General features: G+C 40.1%; 1 protein-coding gene across 2 annotated transcripts in view; it reads right to left on the reverse strand.

Annotated features, from left to right (window-relative positions):
• Positions 1-15,762, reverse strand: part of LOC111852793 (fibroblast growth factor 14-like) — a 114,713-nt gene that overhangs the window by 97,635 nt on the left and 1,316 nt on the right. The gene's annotated exons all lie outside the window — the stretch shown is intronic.

Below are 15,762 nucleotides of genomic sequence, written 5' to 3' on the forward strand. Positions count from 1 at the left end.
TTAGTGAAATATAACAAGTGATCCATCACCTCATCGAAAGCAAACGCTAATTAACAGTCTGCAGATTCAAAACCATGACGGAGCACTTAAACACTGACATGAAAACACATCACAATGGACTGCTAATCTTTGGCTTTGCTAAAACACTTCCAAGGACAGTCACAGCCCCATACAATCACCAGCACCTCCATTCATAGACACCATATTAAATGTGTATATGCTGGACCACTATGAGCTTCAGCATATCAAACTGAACCCAGACCAGAGACATTAAACCTCTACATGGAATAACCTTGATCAGTTATTTATGGGTATGTTAACATATTGTTTGGTATGATACAACAAGGCTTTTGGGACGCAAGTGTATCCCTTTAAGATACCCTCCCTTCTGCAGTTGGGCTTAAATCAACTATGCAGCAAAAGAGAACAAAGAGGAAGAGTGTATAATATACCTGTCCCTATAAAACGTTTTCCTTCTATAGATACAGGGACTGGAAACATTGCTATTGGGTCTTTAATGTATAATAGTGAGTACGAAAAACATTGTAGCACACCATCAATAACATCAAATGGCTCTGTTATTTTGTACATCAGTTCTGTATTGTTATGTCATGTTTTCATGTTGGTTACATATTCACCTGCTATTGAATCAACTACTTTAAAGATTATATTTGTATAATGCTGATTAACGATAACAGTGACAACCATCCCATAATGTGCACACAGACTTATCCCTTAATTCATTTTTTGAGTGCTAGTGCTTTCTGGCTGTAACACACATCGCTGCTCAGTCATGCTAAAGCTCCGAATGCAGCACGATCCACAAAAGTTGAACTCTGTGGATTTTAAAAGAAAGGAGAATGTGTTTATTTTCTTCACATGAGCTGCCAGCATTCACTGCCACAAGGAGGCCAAGTCTCCCCAGTGCATAGGGCCCCCAGTGCATAGGCCCCCAGAGCATCCAGACAGGAGTTTCTCCTCTTCTGCTGTAAGTTCGCCGACACAGTCTGTTCACCTGAGGGCCGCTTTGGGTCCTTCAGAATGTCCCTTAATTGCCTGTGATTTGACTTACACCAGCACTTCCAACTGTTTGATACAAAACAAAAACACTTCAACAGTGAAGCTATTTGCGTTCGCTGTGTCAGCTAGCCCCCGTCAAACAGAAATTAGAAGATCTGTGTGTGATTTATTTTTCTACTTGTATTTTTATCCTTCAACTCTTACATGCTCAATATTGGTATTTATATCGCATTTTGAACATTGTGTCATTATTTCACTTTTGCCTGCATTGTCACCCAAAGCTGATTAAACAATATATATCTGTATGTGGGTTAATAAAATTCCGCAGCTCCTTTGCCCTATAATTAAATACTTCATCCTGTATGTTTTGTTTCACATGAAGAACTATTAAACTACAAAGAACAAAATGACTAAACACCCAACTCGTCTTCAGTGTCCACAGTCCTAAGTCACAACAAAACAGATGACATGCGTAACTCAAGGATCAGAAATGTGTTTCTCGCGTCAGTTATGACAAGCCTCTATATACTTCGAACAGCTTGATAATTGTGTCAGAATGAAAAACAGGTCTCTAAAGCTGATATTACACTGTGCATAATCAACGCTTGATTTTAATTTAGGTGCCACAAATAATTAAGAGCTGTCTCAATAATTACAATGCCTACAGAACACAGGTACAGGAGTCTATTAAAGAATGTCAGTTTCACATTGGTATGCCAGCCTTTCATGAAAAATAAAAAGATTTCACAAGGACCTTAATGATGTATGATTAAGTCATTAGAACAGAAAGTAATTATTTACCCTGACTGATTCATAACATTACTGATTCCTGAGTTCAATAAAAAAAAAATTAAACACAGTCAAAAAAAGGTCACGGTGCCTGGAATTCACAAGCAAGAGAAAAGGTTACTCCTGTTAACAGATAAATATTCATGTGAGTAACTCAGAGGAGTATCAGTAGTTCAAGCTTCGAAACATGGTTTAGCGCCACAGACAAACACTCATTTTCTGTGCCGGACAGGTGTCAATATTTTAAGATGCACATGAGCACAGCCACAGAAATAAGGACAAACACAAAGGCACACTCTACACTGATCAAAGACACACCACGGTACTGCAATTAATGCCCACAAACAAACATTTCTCACTCTTGGTTGGATAACAGAATAGTTATTATGGAGGATGCAGCCAAAATAGCACATTTATACAAAGCATGAATTATATGTATTTATATATTTTCCCAATGAATTCATTGCCACAGTACGGAACCCGTCTGGGTTCAGGTGAGAAATAAATTCATAATCCGTTCCCACAGTTCAGCAATTCGTGTACACGGCTTTGCAGTCCATACCCACGGTTCAGCAATCTGTGCGCACAGTTTTGCAGTCCGTTCCCTACTTGTGGTGCTAATTGTTTTTCTTGTGCTACTAAAGTTTTTACAGCACTAGCATTAGTGATACAACTTAAAGTGTAAAGCCCTGCAATGTTAAACTGTGACTCTGACAGAGATTACATACATGTGTGCATGAAACATACGTGGCACCTATTATCCCGTTAACCTGGTGGGTACGGATTACGGATTTATGTCTCAGCTGGACCCAGGCAGTCTCCGTAGGCCACAGTCTAACTTTAAAGTGTTGTAAAGACACAGAGAAGCATGACATGACGTCAACACCAGGATAAAAAGGCCCTACGGGTGAGGTCACGCCGCATCGAGCCGTCCCAACGAGAAACCGGCAGCAATCTACAGCATTATAAGGAGTTTGCGTGGTAAAGTCTGAAAACTACAGCAGGTGGCATTTTGCTCAATCTGGCTAGGATTTCCTCCACATATTTTCATACTTTTTGTAAATTAATAGGATTTAGGGCTTTTACTTGAAAATAAGCTGTTTCACTGAGGTCGACTGTTTCAGATGAGGAATATAAACATTGCAATTGTTATTGTTGTAAGCTATACCACCTATAGTGCAACTACATACACAAGAGCAGAAATAGCATGTTTCAGCGGCACTGTGCACCTCTTTTGACATCAGTCACCTTGTTCAACGACCATCATCTCTTCTCACATTAACAAAATGTTCCATGTATTTAAGCAAAACAAAATCTTCATCTTTACATTAAAGAAAGCTCACCGGTAGCTACAAAAGAGCAGTTCTAAAGGAGTTCAGGGTGAACACAACATTGAAATTAAATGGACACAAGTATCCAAAAAGTAATATTATGTCAACTTTGGCGACATTAGCAAAATTAATCACAGGGCTGCTGGGATCTCTAGGAAACTGAGCACAGAAAGCCCATAGCAAACTTCCAACAAGCCTTCGTTTAATTTTAATGCATCAGCTACAGGTGAACAGGTGCTGAAGTTGTATGGTCGGAGTCCCACCTACAGACTCCTTAGTCTGTGGTACATTTCACCAGGTTGGTAGCTTAGGCATTTTTTGATTGGCAGAGGTGGAATTCTGGGAGCTTTTTCCTCCAATGAAAAAGAGTGCTGCTTTGTAGCCTTATAGTTGGCAAAGAAATAATACAACAGTGGATTATGGAGGCATACTGTAAAATATGGCAATAGCTAACTCTCCAAGCAGCTGAAGCAAATACTGAATACGTTGAGAAATGCTCCATACTACCTTGGAGTCAATGACTGAGTTATAATAATAATATTATAATAGCGAAATACAGTACTAAAACAGTAAGTGACGAACATATTTAGTTGTAAAAGCCAATTACAAAGTACTCCATAACTTTCACAGCCATGCAGCAATAAGTATTGGCAGTAGAATGATTGATCACCGAGAGGTTGAAGCCTTTCTACTTGGCACCATCGGAGAAAATCTTTCCAAGTCACTTTCCCAAATTTCTGCCCTACGTGAGCTGCCCTGGTCAACTGCAAGCAAAGTGATTGTGACGTGGAAGCATCAAGTGCAGTTGGCAAGCAGTGGGGCCACACAATTTCTCAGAAAGGCACCTGATCATCCAACATCAATACCCAACCTGAATGGCAGTGAATCCCACCAGCAATGGTCCAGCATCTGACAGAAAGCCATGCCATCAGAGCAGAGGCTACGTGATCACCAAAGTGCAGACCAACTTCATGTCAGTACTAGAGATGGCACCGATCCACTATCGGTATCAAGGCCATACCGGCAAAAAATTCAGGATCATATATCGGGGTGGCGGGGGAGTATGAAACCGATTCGATTTTCCATCAGACGTCTACCCTGAAAAAAGCAACGATTTTTTTAGCCTTAGCACGGCATTCAGTAAACATAAGTGAATGTCAATGACGGCTAGTTCTTCAGCAATGCATGTGCGTTAGAGCCGTTACATCAGAATTACAGTACTTTACGCTGAAGGAAGAGAAAAGCAAAACTGCAGAGTGAAATGTGTGTAAGGCTAATGCTGATTTTTCTTGAGCCTGAACAGTAAAATTTATGTCTTCAGACTTTTATTCTTTCTAAAGTTTAATTACTTTAGTTTTAGTTTCTGTGTTCCAGTGTATATTTTGTACTAGAGACTTGTACGGTTTTTTTGTACTGATGCTCAGTAGTTGATAAAGGCGAAAAAATGTCGGATTGGTATTGGTATCTGCAGATACTCAAAATTTTTATATCAGTATTGGGATCAGACCTGAAAAAAAAATATTTCATGCCTTCTCTAATTAATACCTTTGGTTTTGGAATGAGATGTTGGGCAAGCTGTTGTGCACATACTTTTGGCCATATAGCATATTATGTAAAGCAGCTCTTTAACCAAGACAGATCCTCATCTCCAGTTCATATGTGTCGGAATATGCTGTCATTTAGTGCCGTTTGCAATAAATTTTATAACCAAGACCTTTGGTTGAAAAAGTACAGAAAAAATTGCATATACCTATATTAGTCTATTCTAGATAAAATAGTCAGTAACTCAAAGCTTGATCCCTGCCCCCAGCTCTGTGTGCGTGGAGTTTGCATGTTCGTCCCGTGTTTGTATGGCTTTCTGCATGCTGCTTTCCTTCCCCAGTCCATAAACATAGTTAGGCGACCCGGTGTCTCTACATCGTCCATAGCGTGTGACTAGGTGCGAACGTGTCCGCTGATGGACGGCATCCAGTCCAGGCTGTTCCCCAGCCTTCTAGCCTGCACTTCCGGCCATCGGAGCCAGGCTCGATGCCAATCTTCTGCTGAATAAAGCAGTTAATGTACAATGGAAGGATGGATGGGTGGCATGATTTAAAAGCTAACAGCATAATTTAAACATAATGAAAAGTTAAGGATTGAAAGCCTAATTCAAACATTTACAGAAAGGAACATTAACTGATCGTTTATCAAAAACAGCATCTGTGTATATGCTCAAGCGATTTCAGTACAGGCACTACAGACGTCCTGTTCCACTCTATTCCTGTCCCTCTCATTATTACATCCTCGCTTGATTACACATACTACACCAGAATACTCTACACTGGCAATAAATTAAGTAAATTACAATCATTTTCAAACCTGCGCATTTTGTACAGGCGTGATTTTCAGTGCTGCTTCTAAGATATATTACTTTGGCAATAGCCCTGACATTTACTCAGAGGTCAGAGCCACATAAAGAAACTGTTTTATCTGCAGGAGGTGGCCGTTAAGAGCGCCAGCTATTTCATAAACTGCATCCGAAAAAGTCCATACACCAGCTACGGCGAAGAGGCAAAGAACCCGACGTGTACGTTTGTCTTTCCTTTTGTCCATGATGGCAATCTGCTGTTTTATTCTGGTGGATCCTCACAGAGAACGATGTTAAAGAGAATGTTTCAGTTGTTAGGTATGGTGCCTCTATACAGAAATACTAACTGAACAGGCCGCCGTCGTCAGTCGGAAACCATCCCAAAATGCCCAGGGGAATAAGAGCAGAACAAATGGTGGCAGATTAGTCACCTTTCATTTTAGCCAGTGAAGCTTGATTGATCTCACAGGACAGTGTAGTGAAGAGACAGGGAAGCAGGAAGCTATTTCACGAGACCTGGGGCCTTCATTACAATCTACACTCCCAGACCTACACACCAAGTATGTTTCAGCTGTTTGCATATTCCTGACCAAATACATACCTCCTATTGTGTTAATTATTGAAAATGCTATTATGCATGTTAAAAATAAGCATTTGAGGATGGATGGATGGATGGATGGATGGATGGATGGAACATTCCCTGCACACCCTGACATGCATGTTTTAATGAGGTCTGTGAAATCCACATTCTCCACAAAAGCCCCTTCAAGGTACGGCATCTGTTTGACAAGTAGATCAATTTTCACCCACACAGGTGTAATATTAACCCCACACCCTGGTCCCTATCTCTGCAAACAACAGTCATTCACTCCTGACCGCTATTCCCAAATAAGTTCCAAAAACGCCTCAGGCCAAACTCCCCATTGTAGCATTTACAAAACACACCATTTGTTTGCGTTATCTTAGCTCCAACTGACATTCAGTTGAGTCTAAACTGAGCAGAACTGATTTCCAATTCATCATAAAATAGGGAGAAGAGACTTACAAGTTAGCTTATCCTTTACAGTAGATACATATACAAACGTGGGGCTCGTCCTCTGGACAGAAGGTTTTATTTATTAATAAAGTAAGGGTCCCTCCAATAGGCTCAAACCATACCTTCACATGGTCAACCTGCCTAATATTTCGGCAGTTGTAAAAGGACATCATTTACCAAAACATTTCAGTTTAAATTTAATTTCAGGGTACATTCAGTGTAGCAAAAGTAACAATTCAACCCAATTTTAAGCCCAGTCATAGACAAAATTGAAAATGGGGGTTGATCTAATGCAATGTCACTCTTAATGCTTAATGTCACTCTATAGAAAGGCCTCTTCGTTTGTATGTTATACCTAGCAATTAAACTTTCGGGTTAAAATAACAACTTACACTTAAGAAAATTAAACAACCACAGCTGCTCTGTCAGCTGAGTAGTAATGAACTAAATACTGACTTCAACAACACTGATTATATGTTACACTTAAGCTATAGTTAAAAATTATCCAATAAGTACACTAGTACCTCTCAATTTACCTTTAATTTGGTTATATACAGTTTTTGTATATAAGGGACTGGGGGGAAATGTTTCTCCATAAAATTTACATTGTGTATTAAGTAAGTATTAAATAGCTTAACAGCAGTATCAAGTGCATAGCAAGTATTTAAAACATGCCATTATCCCAGACGTTATTACCATTGAGAAACCTTAGACAATGCCAGTGTGTATCAGAAGACAGACGTTTTGAACAAACTGGACATGCACATTTTCCTTGATTCTGCTTTGAGTTGCTTCTTGATGCTAAGCCCAGACACCAAAAATGAAAAGTTTATTTTGTTCTTGTTTTTTTTTTTTATACCCCAGCAGACTGACCTGTATGATCCCATAATTTCAGTCTTTGAAGAGATATTTTAGCTGGGTGTGATGGATTATTACAAATAAACTTTTTTTTTAAACCACAGACATCCATCCTGCTTCTCTCGCAAATCGACGGCACCTCCCCGACACCCACGAATGATGCACAATGTCCCAGAAATCTGTCTTTCTTCCGTTTTAATGTCCAGACATTATATATGGTATATGGTTTTCTAATGGTATTTTAAAATGCTATTCCAGTATTACCAGATAAAATTAGCCGAACAAGGGATGGGGGGGTAACTTCGAATCCACACGATCCTGCCAGCACCCATCCATCTGCTGCCCCATGACGTCATCTGTTACAATACATCTGTCCTCTGCAGGTCTACTGGATAATCATCGCTGTACGTGAGCATGATTGTCTGCAGCCACGGACAAATTTAGTACGTATGCACAAAAGAGTCCGCATATCACTTTTATTGTCACATCACTAGAACGAGTGAACTATTGAGTGAAAATCTTAGGATTTTCCTATTAGCAGTGCAATACATTTTATAAACGCAAACAGGCAACTGTACAATATTATACATTCTACATATGCACAAAAATTATTGACGATGTTATCGATTAGTTGTTTCGGCCCTAACCAATGTCAATTTGTACTGGTTCATTTAATTTACAAAATTAAAATGAAACAACTTTCATTCACCTACCCACCTTAAAAAAACCACTTACCCAGTACAGTTCGCTATAAGCCTGGAGCTAAAACCAGAAACACAGAGAGGAAGGCAGGGGAAACCCTCAGCATTAGCCAAAATTAACGTCTCTTTATACCTTTCCATCTTTAGTAGTTCTGCCGTTTAAGTCTGTATTTCATGACATTAATTAATGTCGTAGTTCAAACACAAATCGGCCATAACCAGTGGGACCAGGATTAAGAAAGTCTGATACTGACCATTCAGACCACAAGGCGATGGCCCAGCAAGAGCTTACTAAAGCCGACGTTAATTCGTGGGTTTGCATTCTACAGAAATAAACCTCAGCATTTATGGCTGACCCTCATTCTCACTGCAGTTACCCTTGCAGGAGAGCAGTCCTCAGTGCTGGGATCTCTGTTATTCTATTTGTACAGCGTTTTCCCAGTAGGAAGCATTACACTGCCAGACACAACATTAACTTTCACTTCTAAATACACATATTTACTGAAAAATCCAAGCTGCAAGGTTGCAGCCTTTTAACGAGACGCAGAACTTTATTAGGCACAACCATAGTAAATTCTTCATGAACGACTTCTTTCCAACACATGAATTTCAAAAAAAGTATCAAAATGTATTACAGGGATCCAAGTTATTTTTAACAGACCTGCAATTTCAAATACTTTTCTTTTTCTTCAACTGAAACATTTGAATGTATTATTTTTTAAAAGATCCACATATCAGAAGTGAATTCATGCATTTACACCCAGCAGTGTTACAATGTAACAAGCTAATTTTAACGAGCTGACCGCTATTCCCAATGATGATAGAGCCATTTCAGGCACAAAGGGAGCTGCTGCAGAACCTGTTCTGTCTGCGGAATCGAAGATGCAGCTGCACTGAAAGACTGAGGAGTTTTCCTTGCTTAATATTGGACTGCCAATAAATAAGAGTAACACAGACGGGGTCCAGAGGTTTCCAGCCAATTAGCATTAAGACTGTCTGATCCGAGCGAGTTTGAAAGGGTGATTGTTGGTGTCGTTCATGGTGGTTCCAGTATCTGAGATACAGTCACACTCCTGGGATTTTCAAGCACTACAGCGTCGGAAGTTTACAGAGAACAGGATGATGAACAAAAAAAACATGCAGTCAATGAGGGAGGTCAGAGGTGAATGGGCAAACTTGTTAACAGGAAAGTCACGAGTGGAAAAATAACAGCTCAGGACCTAAGCGGTGGGCAGGATGAGCTCTCTGCATGCACAACTCACCGACACTTAGAGAAGGTAGGCAAGAGTAGACCCTGGGTGGCACTAGCTAGCTGCCCCTAGTAAAGTTGTGACTTCATGAATAAACTTAAAATATATGCTATAACATTTATCTTTTCTTAGACTGAGCTATAGTAACTTAAGCTGTTGTTGAATGCAGCATTTTGAATTACAATTATTTTCTTCCTTTTTACAGTAATATTAGATGTACTCTTATGAAGAATACTGTAAAGCAGAATAAAGATATTACACAATATAAACTGTGGGTATTTTTAATGAGTTATGCATTGAGTCTGGTACTTTATGGATATTTAAGTGGATATTTAACTTATCTTGGACAAGAAAACAACTTTCAGTTTCACTTTCAATGGCATTAATTTAGTCAATGTCTGTCATACGCCAAGCATGTTACAATTAAGGAAGCCATTACAGTTATCTGTGAAGCGAACCTCATACATTCCCAATATTTAATTCAGTTCCTGCCTGCTGGTTAATGTACTGTGATAGTGTGTCAGAAAGGGCAATTTATACATGTAAACAACATTTTTCAATCACAATGCAGGTCAATAAAAATGACAGCATAATATTCTCAGACGTTATCAGTATAATGTGATGTCTATGGTGTTGCCCTTGGATCCTGAAAATGAGTTAAACGGCACATCGCTATATAACAATGTACTTTTAAATACTCTGCATTTCAGCTTTAAATGTGTTTACAATGCAGGTCCACGTAGAAATGTTGTCAAAGACCAAGCTCTCCGGCAAAGAACCATTTTAACTGTGAGTTACGCATAGACGCCCTACCCACAATGTACTGTAGGACTGAGGCACAGAAAACACGGATTCTCATTGTTCTTGTACATTAATTGTTATTGAAGAGAGATGCAGTATAATTACACACTTTATGTCGCTCATGTCTCACTTACGTTCATTAACAGCATTGAGCACATTTTTCAGAGAAACAACTATTTTTGGCGCCGGTCATTTCTGAAGTTTATTACTTTTGCATTATTTTGGTGCTTAACTATTGCGGTTAATAATTTTTATGATTTATATTACTGGGATTTTAAAGGAAAAATTCTGGATAGATACCATCTATATTGCTGGATATCTGTCTAGGAAAAATATGAGGTTAAGTGCAACTCATGCATCTGAATATTTTAATAGAATAATTCAGGCTAAGTACCCAGCTCAAGGGTATCAAGGGTACAAGGCTGGTCCTGGTTGGGAATCTATTCCAGGAAACGCAGGGCTCAGAGCAGGGAAACACCCTCCACTGAAATACACACTTAATTTATCCACTCAACTAATTTCCATAACCAAATGTCCATCACTACATTTACGCTTAAAATATTCAGCTCATAAGCAAGCGCCACCCCAGCACTATGAAAAGAATTGCTCTTTCGACTATATGACTGGAGATCTCTTTCCGAGTCCTGAATCCACCTGTTGTTTTACACACATAAATACAACGTAAATATAACTGTTTTCTCAAAAGGGAGAAGCGGAACACAGAAAATAAGTGTGATTGGGCCATGTAAGAAAAATAACAATGTATTTGTCAAAAACAGTCAAGGCGGTGAAAGCTGGCAGGAGACACCTATGACTCAGTCTCAGTGTGTGCACAGCTCCCCCCAGTTCGGTACTAAATGTATCATCACAAGAATTACTTCTCTGCCATTTGGACACTCGTCAGCATTGGAAGCAATCTTTGTGTTACAGTCAAGAATGTCTCCTATCATTCAGAGCAGAGGGTTCAGTTTTCCAAGCCCACGTTAGGGAGAGTTAATTCCCGTCGATTGCTTCCTTGCTGGGGGGTTTTGTATGTTGCTGTGACTTCGCCATGTAGGAGCACAAAAATAGGCTGATCATTGGCAGAGAATGCTGCCATTAGGCTGACACTGGTGTAGATGTACACCGTTGTTTACACACATTATTGATCCCTACTGTGTATTTCTACCAATACTTGAATCAAATCGCTGAGGAAAACCAGGTAAAACTCTATATTGGACATGCAGTCATAGTTGGAGTACTATGTAACAAACAATCACACCAAAATATCCAGCACAGGAACCCATCTATAGGGATAAACTATCAATAAGTGAGTAATTCCTCACTGTGACAATTCTTCTTACTATGCATGTTATGCCAGTCACTAAGCCACGGAGTTTGGCTTCACTGTCCACCTCCGAAGTTGCAGAAATTTCAGGAGATACGTTTGGAGGCTACATTTGGGCAAGATTCTGAATTGCCTTGATATAATGTCTTCATTTAATGAGCACATCTGAGAGCCTGACAATCATCTCAAGTGCATAACATTCCAAATTATTCACAAAAAAGGTAAAAAGAGAATAACTGTATCTAGCATCAAAGTAGGTTAGCCAAGATATTAAAAGTGGGATACATTTATGTTAAAAGCACACAGTGGATTATGTTTGGATCACTTAGACTGTAATTCGCTCCCTGCGGACGGTGATTTAAATTCACCCGGTTTATATGAAAGTGTTGGCGGGCTAGTGCTAACTACTCCTGTCGTAGCTGAATTTAACAACTCCCCATCTGCCGTCGTGGAGCAGCCCCCCTCTGCACTGTCACTGAAGAACACAAACACGTTTTGTAGTCTAATGGACTGCTGGCATTGTTTTTAAAGCAAGACTGGCCAATTCTCAGCAGATGACGTCTAATCATTTAGCTGCATCACCATAATGGGTGAAACAAAACAGTGATGGGACAGAAGTCAATAGCATGATAGCTATTTACAAATACTGCATAAGGACAATTCACATGATTATATTTTATGACTCCTGCAGCTTAGATAAGAAGAATATTCTGAGCTATTAGTTAACTTCTCCCCAAACGAGCTTGATGGGCCGAATGGCCCTCTCTCATTTGTAAATTTCTTATGTAATATATATAGAGTGACATACAGTATGCCTAAAGTTACTATCACCTAAATACTGGGATTAATTTGCATATATAAATAAATATTTTAAAATATAAAACACAGGGAAAGTAGATCATGTTTAGGCAAAAATGCATTTAAAGTTTTGAGGTAACCTGCTGCTGTAAAATATCATGTGAACGTAACCAATCAAGGCCAAATAATTCCCTTTGTATCTCTTTTAGTACGCGGTGCAGCATTACAAGGCATCGACCACCCGGGCAGTGTCCTCGCGCACAGAAAAACTTGCTTATATACTTCTATGTTTCACATATATTTACATACATCTCCAAACATTAAGCTGCTGCTTGCAGACATCGCAGTGATCTTTCCAAATTTGGAAAAAAAATGAGAAGCTACGAGAGAACCGAGCGGCAGCTGCTGCACCTCCTCATGTCAGTGAATAAATTCCCACAATGCACGTGGGCTTAAAGAAAATGAAACTCCCAGGAACCCAAAGAGGTTTGCATTCAGCACCTGCCTTGCGTATAGTGAACGTTTCACCCTGTTTGAAACTGATACGGATTATGGGCTAATAAGGTACAGCACCAAAGACAATAGAGAGGTTTTCGAGATTAACTCCCCATCTCATGCCTTCCTTTGTTTTATGACCGAAGGTTTTAAAAATAGAACGATAAAAGAAGAATTTTAAGCCTTATGCTCTGACAGTCAGCACAGATTCCTTGGTTATGCATGGCAGCTAACTAAAAACAAAGAAAAAGAAAGTCAAAATTGATTAATAATGCAACATTTTGCATCAGTGGGGGTTTTATTCAGCCGAAAACTGCCCTCCCAAACCACAGAAGCCATTCAAAGGTGCTAACAGCAGAAACATCTTCACCGCATAGTTTTTACCAACAAAGCAACACTTGCAACAAAATTTAAAGCAACACGCCATGTTCTCCTACAACTTATAATAGTCGTTTAGGTATAATATATGGGGAAAATATGCAAAGAGACATCTGATTTGCACAGCAAATAGAACCACAAGACCTGGAGATCCGAGATAAATAAATTAACAAAAATTCTATTTTCAGTGTTGGTCTTGAAGAAGGTACAGGTGGATTAATACCACACAAAGGTGAAAAATGTGCTGGCCTCTTTGATGGGGAGAAAGAGAGAATAACAAGGGGAGGAAAAGAGAAAAACAGAGAGAGCAGGGCAATGCCCGGGGGGCAGGAAATGACAGGTCTGGGGAATGGTGTAAATGGAATCTGGGTTAAGGGAATGAAGCAAAACGGTATGGTAGAGGTTTATACATATGGCGAGAACAACAGGAATCACCCTGGTCACCTGACTCTCCAGTCTAAGATAACCTGGGACTGACCCCCTCCTCGCAGGCCAGGCATGCCCATGTTAAGTGTACAAAAATACAGGGTACGAAAACCTCACTGCAAAACTTCTGGCTGTAATATGAGGAAAAGCCAGACAGACCCTGCCAGACTGGATGAGAGAGAGTGAGAGAGAGAGAGAGAGAGAGAGAGAGAGAGAGATGGCTCTAAATGTAAACCAAGCAAAGGGAGCAAACGGTCATGAAATGACAGAATCTCTGTCACCCGTGTTTAATCGAAAAGTGGGGTGTAAATATGATTTTAGCGTCCAAATCCCAGTGTGAACCGGCACCCACCAGCAAAACTCTTTTTGACAAATGGAAGAAACACACAGGTACCATTCAAAACACTCCATCACAGTCACAAGCAAACATGCTTCAAAAGATTAACCATTTGTGAATCAAAACTTAACACTCTTCTCGGACCATTACTGTACGCTTAGGATAAAGGAGAATAACTGTATGAAATAATCTTCAGCGTTGGTAGTATTGATCTCCTGTTATCCAGCTTGGCGTTCCTTTAAACCCTCAGAAGTAACCATCATTTCCCTATTACTTCCAGCAGCACAGAGTATTATTTGCAAGCAGAAGAGTATTGAAATTTGTGACTCTCCCTTACACTGGTTATCGCCTCTGCTGACCGGAAGCCCCTCGTAACCAGGCCATACTCCTGCCGTTTCACCAAGGCACCCTGAACTACCGACTGCATGAATTTACCCCTGCCAGACAAAATGTTAGGCAACCAATCAGAAACAGCCATCTGCTGGAGCAGAAGGTACTTCCTCAACTATGGAAGATGATAATTCAGGAAGAAAAAAGTTATTCTGACAGAGGCTATGCACGTCAGATCTTACTGGGGGACATGATGTAGATGGGACAGAGGACTTTAGGAAACATTTATGTTGTAAAACAATTAATAATAGTTCCCAACTAATCCTAACCTAACCTTTTTCAGTGATACACTGTGATTGCTGTACTTCCCAGTTAAGAATTCCACTTCGGCAAAATAAATATTCAGTACAGCTGTAGAGACTTCATTGGCAGATCAGGACATAAATGCCACAAGTGAAAAAAGGTAAATATTTACGTTGAAGATTGAGCCTAGTCGTTATTTTCTTTAGAAAAGGCCGTGCAGACTCAAGGTCTTGGGTGCATTGATAACTTAATAGACGTCTGGAGTGGCTAAGAAATCCCCCGTTTAAAGGGAAACGTATTATTGTATTTTTCATAGAAACGTGACTGTGATCACACACTAAGTCATACTTCGAAGGCCGTGCTTTAATAACTGTAAAAGTAAAGGCTGTTCCCAATGAACACACCACCGCATCCATAGCGCAAATTTCCTCAACCGCAGGACGTTGCAAATCTGGCATAGGCTATATTGCATGTGAAGTTAAGGCACCACCTGGTAATGTCCTCAAGTTAGGAGTGTGAGCAGTCTGCAGCAACAGCAGCGGCGTCTTTATACATTGTTTTGAAACGCATATAACTAGTTACGGGGTCCCCCGAGAGCTACTTCTTGAAGTTGTTTTGCTGCAGCACATTTCTTGTAAGGGGAGGTCCTAGACATCCACACCGTAGCCCCCGATCGGCACGTCGCCCCCCTCCCCATCCATCCGACCACCATTTCTCCAAATGCGGTATTTTGTAGGTTGCCGTTTTCTCTATGCAAACTTGCGGTGTAACTTGTAGCGGGGTGGGCAGCTAAAACCAGCGGAATGACTTGTCAGTCGTGTCAGTGCAGTAAAGAAAAAAAAACCTGTGATGTACTACACTGCAGTGCCGACGGAGCGGGGCTCAGCTTTTACCCCCGTGATTGCTGGCAAACACGTTAACTTAAGCTTCTCGAAACCAGAATTAAATCAATTATCTAAAACCCGATACATCCCCATCCGCAACAGCGACCCGTTCAGAAGAAACGTTGAAAATCGTGGAGGTGAATCATGCTGTAAAAGATTATAAATCTTCAGTTTGTACGCATCCGACGAGTCCGGCTTTGATTGCAGATGTAAGATGTAAATTGAAGACACAAGGACGCCGTAGTTCTGTGCACTGCGATCTATACAAATTCAAATTAAATTAAGATGCTTACAAAGTGAATTTAAAGGTATCTGAAAGATTTGCGCACAGATTTTGGGATGTTTGAATGA

The sequence above is a fragment of the Paramormyrops kingsleyae genome, chromosome 16, assembly GCF_048594095.1.
Source record: "Paramormyrops kingsleyae isolate MSU_618 chromosome 16, PKINGS_0.4, whole genome shotgun sequence".
Classification (NCBI taxonomy): Eukaryota; Metazoa; Chordata; class Actinopteri; order Osteoglossiformes; family Mormyridae; genus Paramormyrops; species Paramormyrops kingsleyae.